The sequence below is a fragment of the Drosophila novamexicana genome, unplaced genomic scaffold (assembly GCF_003285875.2).
Source record: "Drosophila novamexicana strain 15010-1031.04,08,12 unplaced genomic scaffold, DnovRS2.1 tig00000193-arrow-pilon, whole genome shotgun sequence".
Lineage (NCBI taxonomy): Eukaryota > Metazoa > Arthropoda > Insecta > Diptera > Drosophilidae > Drosophila > Drosophila novamexicana.
The window spans coordinates 5,158,000-5,165,298 of record NW_020824787.1 but is presented as its reverse complement, the minus strand read 5'-3'; the positions used below and the strand labels follow the sequence as shown (position 1 = coordinate 5,165,298).

The following is a 7,299-nucleotide window of genomic DNA, read 5'->3' as shown; positions in this document are numbered from 1 at the left end:
AAAATAAATAGGTACAATAACAATATAAGTTAATTGCAGTTTCAGATAACAAATAGATTACAATTTTATTGTAATGATAGAAAATAAATATTAAACTTTGTAGTTGACTGCATTAAATCAAACCAAAACCTTTCGAAACTAAGTGCTTGCCTTTGTGTAAAATACAAATTCGAAGTTGAATATACCGAAATTCTATACCCTAATAGATAACTTTGCCTTAAATGCAAAATTGTAGTTGTCTAATTTAAAAAGAGCACGAGTAAGCAAAAAATAATCCTATTAAAGATTTTATAATGTGAATAATCAGAATAATGAAGCTTAAAAACATGTAACACCACTAATATGTCGAAATTTTCAAATAAACTCATAAAATATTTATTTTGCCATGCTATACTTACAGTTGGATCTTTACAAATGTTAATTCAAGCAGAAAGCGCCAAGGGGACTTATTGCTAACATTAACCATCAATAGCCGCATTTTACTCATATCAAGCCAAAGTTTCTTATCGGCAGCTCCAGCAGCAACTTCCAATGACAAATTGTGAAAGGCGGTTGGAGGGACACAAGTACGCAAAAGTTGCCACAGACACACACAAACAGACCCATACACACACGCGCACACACACACACAGACTCTTGCTTGCTACTCATTCTGTCATTGCGTCCTTGCCGCTGTCGTCCTTCCCATCGTTGTCACAACTTGCCACTTTGCACGTAAATTTTTGTCGCCTTCGCCTTTGCATTGATAAGAAAATTCATAAAATACTTGCAGGAGAAAAAAAAAAAAATGAGAAGAAACGTTGCAAAGAAATCCAATCGGATTCAACTCGAGTGTGTCAGCAGCCGTGAAAGTGGCATTTGAGCTCTGCAAACTTTACCAACTTGCTAATCTAATGAACAATTGTGAATGCCGGCATCTCGCACCTTGCACTTTTAACACGTTGTGGGTACAGGTCCTGGGGCCAACTGCAATTGGCAGCTTCAACTTTTGCCACACAAATGCATGAAAATGAAAATTAAGCAACGGAGCGTCAGCAGCGCATGTCAAAGGACAATTTTGTAATCGAATTTACCTTCATCACGTGGCGTATGCGTAATGTGCATGAAAAGAAAATTTAATGCAATTTCGACTTAAATTGCAAGCAAAGTTTGCAGACGGCAGCCAAGCAACTCAAACAAGCCAACAGTCAACTTAATTGTCATAATTTGTGTTTACAAACTTGACGAATTTACACACACACACACACGTATATGAACACACAGCTTTCACGAAAAAAAAAAGGGTCAGCCCAGAAGGACTATAAACGGGACGAGGCTGGCTTGCAGGCACATGTGGCCAGCTGGTCTCAGCCTGAGCTGTGGGCAAGCGAAACTTTTTATACAAAACTAACAAACAAAAGGCCAAAGTAAATAAAAGGAGCGCCACAGCTGAAAAGCACAAAAGGAATGCGGCTGCAAAAATTTCCTGTGCTGTGCACAAAAGCAACAACAAAAGAATCGGACGTCCAACAGACGTTGATTGTTCTTAGATACCCTATAGGAAATTGTCAAGAAGCTATATTTTGTTTAAAGCACTTGAAGTCTTTAAAGATTATTAATTAATATTTCTTTGTGACGTCGTCGCAGGAAGTGTCTATATACTAACTAAGACAAAGCTCTCAAAATACTAAAAGAAATATTTTATCCAATGCCTTTCATACACGGCGTCCTTTCTTGACGTACCCTTCTGTAACATTGGTCAAGGGTATGCAAAAATTATCACACTCTTTCGCTGAATGCCCATGGCATGGATAGAACAAAACACCCAGCTAAAATTGGACACTTAGTGCTGGAACGAGAATGACGGGAGAGACAAATAAAGGCTAAGCAAATAAAATCTAATAAAATGGACGACACAAGAAACCGAGCAGTGCCAGCGAAAATGAGCTAAATGCTGTTGCACAAGCCGAGTGCGGGTGCGGGGTAGCCAGGCAATCAGCCAGCTGAAGATGAAGGATAACAAATGAAATAACAACGCACTGGAAGTATGTTTCATTAGTGCCAGCGACAAACCAGACAACAATCAAGAACAATCGACTGCCAATGACACTGCCACAGAAGTCCTTAAAATAAAGTCACTCACAAGTACACAAAAATAACCAAAAACAAGTAAGAGGCTCTAGTCGAGAGCTGCCGACTAGGGGATACCCTGAACCCTCTTCTTCCAACATCAAATGCATATATATATTCTATTTGAGAAACTATATGTCAAGATTGGTGACTCTAGCTCTTATTATTTACCAAAATTGCCCAAAAATCGATTGCTTGGAAACGAAGTAAGTTATCGATTATCGAAAGCAAACTCGATCTGCGCAGGCACTAGAAGCACCTACATCTAAAATTTCAAGTCTCTAGCTCTTTTAGGTTCTGAGATCCTTGCGATCATACATACGTACGGACGGACGGACGGACAGCCAGACGGACATGGCTAGATCGACCCCGCTATTGATGCTGATCAAGAATATACATATATACTTTATGGGGTCGGAGAAGCTTCCTTCTGCCTGTTACATACATTTGGATTTTGCACAAATACAATATACCCTTATACCCATTTTTAATGGTTCAGGGTATAAAAAAAAAAACATGCAGTTTGTAACTTGCTTTGAAAGTTGAAACAATAAGAAATAGTTGCCACCTGGAAGTCGAAGGTTAAATACTCTATAAAAGATGTGCAATATACTTATTTCCTATTTTAGGCACGCAATTTGGTGCTTTGATTATTTATTTATAACTTATTAACAGATTGGCAATAGCTTAAAAACAGAAGTAATTGTTGTTCTTCAACAATGAAACAAAAAGAGATTTACGAATTATGATCGATCCATTATACCGAGTGCTGCAAAGAGATGCAATTTGTTATGAAAAGCAATCTAGAAAAAACTAGTTTGCAAAATAACAGAAATATGTACTCTCACTCAAACGGATATCCAGCGTAGTTCTTAAAATTCAACTTCATAATGTACATGCATAATGTACATCTAGAACCCGCAGAGAGAGAGAGAGAGAGAGAGCGCGTAAAAGCAGTTATCATTTAAAGATTATTTGATGGTTATAAAGAAATTATCCATTTTATTTTTATTTTCAAGTTATTTAATAGTCTTGCGACTGCCATAAACACTTCTTATGCAAAAATCAACACATCCTCTTTTATTAAAAAACATACCGCAGTATTTGCGGCTTGCCCTTTTAACATTAAAGCATTTTTTGTTGTTTTCGTTAAAACTCCAGAAGCCATTTGGACACTTTACTTGGCCCACGTTAAGTTTGCATATCTCTATAAATATAAATATTAATTGCACTTGTAAAGTGGAGCTAACCACAGTATTTTTCAAATTGAACTCACGATTCTTCGTACTAGGCGTGCTGCAGGATGCCAGCAAGAGCACCAGTGCTACGCGGCCCCAAATCCGCATATTGTTTGGTAATAAATAAGTTCTGAACTAATATTATATAGTGGTTGAATCTAATTGAAATTTATGCATTTTAGTTACAGATGCACACATCATGAAACATTTCATATACAAGTTTCTTATACTGTAAGCTCGATAAAAAAAAACACAACCTGGAAAAAAGCTCGCTCCCAACTTTTGTGCTCAATTTTTAATTCAGCGTATTCATCCTAAGAGTTCTTATGAAATTTAACATTGCGACTGCAAACGTAGTCTTCCAGTGTTAGTCAACAAGCAATTATAAAATGCCAATTTCAAGTATAAATATCTGCAATATGCATTTATTTCGAGATCGGTGGAGACAAGCGGCTTGGTTTGTGAACTAATTCCTTTTTCACACTATTACATAATATTTCACATCTCTTCTTAAACTTAAAGAATCCACAAGCTCCCCCATCTCGTTCCACTTTTTCACACTTCCTAGTGCTGATATTGTAGTTGAAAGTATTCGCCTTCAAACAGACACCATTTTTATTCGCACCACCACAAATACCTTAGTACAATTAGAAATCAAATGAAGTGAATCACACTGTGAGTATAATCAAGGTGCTCACCTCCAAGAGCTTGCTGCATTTCATCTTCATTTGCGAAACTAAAATCGATTGCGAAAAGCAAGCAAATCAAAAATAGTGTTAGCTTCATAGTGCAACCTCGTAATGACTATGACAGACGATATATCTTACTGATATATATGTCACTGATCCAGAGCGTAGCGTAACTGATTTAGTTGCATGGAACAATTTTCGTTAGTCGAGCGTGTTAATTGAATTTTTTTTTAAAAACTTTTGTATAACAAAGACGATAATTTTTCTTTGTCGTATACATATTACAAATCGTACGTAAGTTGTTGAATTTGTTATAAAACTACTTGAAAATTCTTGCCTTAGATACGGTGCGTAGTAGAGTAATAAAGTTTACAATCTGTCACAATAGTTTAAATAGCGATCAATAGTAACAATTGCAAATAATTGTTCCATCTGAATTCGATTATGATATTGAAATTGTGGTGAAGGTCTTCATTCATATGTCGTTTCGAAAGTTGAAAGTATACCCCGAATGTAATAATTATAATAACACAAATAATTATATTAATAATAATAATAATAACAAAAATAACAATAACATTTTATTTAGATGACTCTCCGATTTTTTGCTAGCTTCTAGAATGTGGAAGGGGACACAATGTTGCTCCGTGATGATTTTGATAAATCCAGAACTCAATAAATATCTTTTACGAATATATTCCTAATATACAATTATATCGAGACTAATCTAAAATTACCTGCGTAAGTGCTTCTTAAGTTTTATAAAGTCTATCCATAAAATCAGCCAACAGCCAACCAAACAGTTTACCCTCATTGCATTTCAAATATGGATATTAATTAATGGGCATTGAGCTACTTAGCTCCCATTTACTGCGATGTTAATTGAAGCAATTAAACACCCATTATTCGAATCGAGACCTTCATTTATTCAAAATCACCGAAATCACCGAATCATAAACATTATTAGCTGGATAAACAATAGCTAGACTATTACCTAAACCTAACCTAATGCAAATGTTTCGCCTTAAGGCTCAGAATATGTATACACATTGCCTCTTAACAGTCTGGTATCTGTGATTTTATGGACTAACACACATCTTATTAGATACCACGCCAGCTGGCAATATTAATCGCCTGTCAGGTGGTTTCCACGCCCATTGCAATCGGTTTATAATTTGCCATTGAAAATTGAATTTAAATCGCTTTTACTGAAATGCCACCTAGGGATACAATGCGGTAGGTGTGCGAACAATAAATAAAATTCGCTGCCTTTTGTTGTTGAAAATCATTAAGATATTTAATTTATTTGCACCCGATGAGAATGCGTCGTGTGCGCGCGGCTGCCAACTTTATGACAAACTGTTACATTGTATTTCCGTGATTTACGAAGCGCGATAAGAGCATCAGCTGCGGCATCAGGGTCGTCAGTAGAAACACAAGTGTATCGTTACTTAAAGGCACACGCGTTTCCGTACGCACACACGCACACACGCACAAATGCAGGATGTGGCAGGCTGCGTGTCGCACATGCAAAGTGACTTACAATTACAGCACAGAGCATCTTTAAGTATCTGCGGTATCTGCATCTGTCTCTGTATCTGTATTTGTTGTGCTCGTACTGCTGGCACTTGGGCAATTCGAGCATTTGGCAAATTTGACAGAGCTTCGTGCTTTGTATTTATTATTGCTCGCACGCAAAATAAATGCATGAAGCTCAAAATAAAAATAAAAATATGAAAATAAACTAAGTAAATTGTTACAATTTACGACCATATAATACTCTGTTTCCTATGAAGGAACAGCTGAAAGCAGGCTAAAGGATTCTTGTGTGGCGTTGATACGGTCAGTATGAGTTTTAGAAATCACCGAGACTCCAAAACCTTGAAACCAAGGCACAAACTCGAAACTGCAAGACATATAGCATATGAATTGACCCTTGAAATTGATCCTTTGTTAACCAACACGCTCAGCTTCTTTATTCTGCCTCTAACACTGTAGAAGATAAAGAATATTGCAGTCTTGACAATTTACCGACACAAACAAATCGTTACAAAGTTTGGAGCTACTAACGTTCCTTTTATAGATTCATAGATAGCCATTACACAAAGCCAATGTACTCGCGCTCCCTCTGGGAACAGTATATTTTTTGTATATACATATGTACATGTATTTGAAGCGAGAGTGCGGCAAGTGCTATCATAAATTATGTCCAAAGTTATAATGGCTGGTGCGTCTAGTTTTCCCATTGTACTCGTTGTTCTTGTCGCCGACCGGCATTTAATAAAATTTTATGTGCCGGCCATAGTATAGCGCCAAGTCACGATATTTCAATTATACGCTCCATGTGAATTATGTGCATTGCTCGGTTTCCTCGCCAACGGGCAGTGGGTAGGCGGGACAGCAAAGAGCAAGGCGCGGCCAATGTATTTGGACATCAAGTAATCATATTAAAAATTTTGTAAAATGAAGACGTGTATGAGCTTATCTATTCAGAAGTTGGGGAATATATATCGCTCGGACGTGGGAAAGATATGTTATTATATATAAATATAAATTATAGTAAAATATGTAAACTTTAATTTTAGTTTAATAAACATTTTTTAAATCTTTAAAATGTCTTTCGAATGTTTTACGCGTGTATTTATTAATTTTCGAATGTTTATCAACCCCAAAAGGCATGTTAATTGGCTCATTAAACCCTTTCAGTGCATCTGAAAGGAACTCAAGCATATAAACTGCCAAGAAATAAATATTCCATGCACATCAAACTAGCTTAACATACAAAACAAAAGCAACAACTTTAATCGGTAACGATTTTCCTCTTTATTAACCATAATTAATCACTTTGTTCTAACAGCCTCGCCCACACAGAATATCTATTAACATGTCGTGTCTATGATACTCATGGTGTTGCCTTTGTCATCATTTTGGGATCTGATTAAAATGAAATTTCCAGCCGAAACTATAATTTGCATGAAACATTGTGCATACCAAAGACAAACACTGTGTGTGCGTGTGTGTCTGTGTGTGTGCCTGCGTGAGTGTGTGTATGTGTGTGTGCGTACTTAAGCATTCAGCTTATTAGGAATGCTTGAATAAATTTCGACTAAAATTTATATTCGAGATACCTAATTCGAGAATTAGAAAAGCAGTTTCAATTCGCTTTGCTCAGTCATTTATGCTCATATTTACTTTTATCTCGTTTACCAATGGGTTAAATTAATATTTACGGTGGGCTTTTCGGGGTGTGCTTTATGTGATTA

At 36.4% G+C, this 7,299-nt stretch overlaps 1 long non-coding RNA gene across 1 annotated transcript; it reads right to left on the bottom strand.

Moving 5' to 3' along the window:
* Positions 1 to 3,743: 3,743 nt before the first annotated feature.
* Positions 3,744 to 4,363, bottom strand: LOC115759064. The gene is made up of 2 exons (XR_004017485.1): positions 4,046 to 4,363; positions 3,744 to 3,984 (listed from the first exon to the last, which is right to left on the bottom strand). It is a non-coding gene; the product is annotated as an uncharacterized LOC115759064 (long non-coding RNA).
* Between the last annotated feature and the right edge of the window lie 2,936 nt (positions 4,364 to 7,299).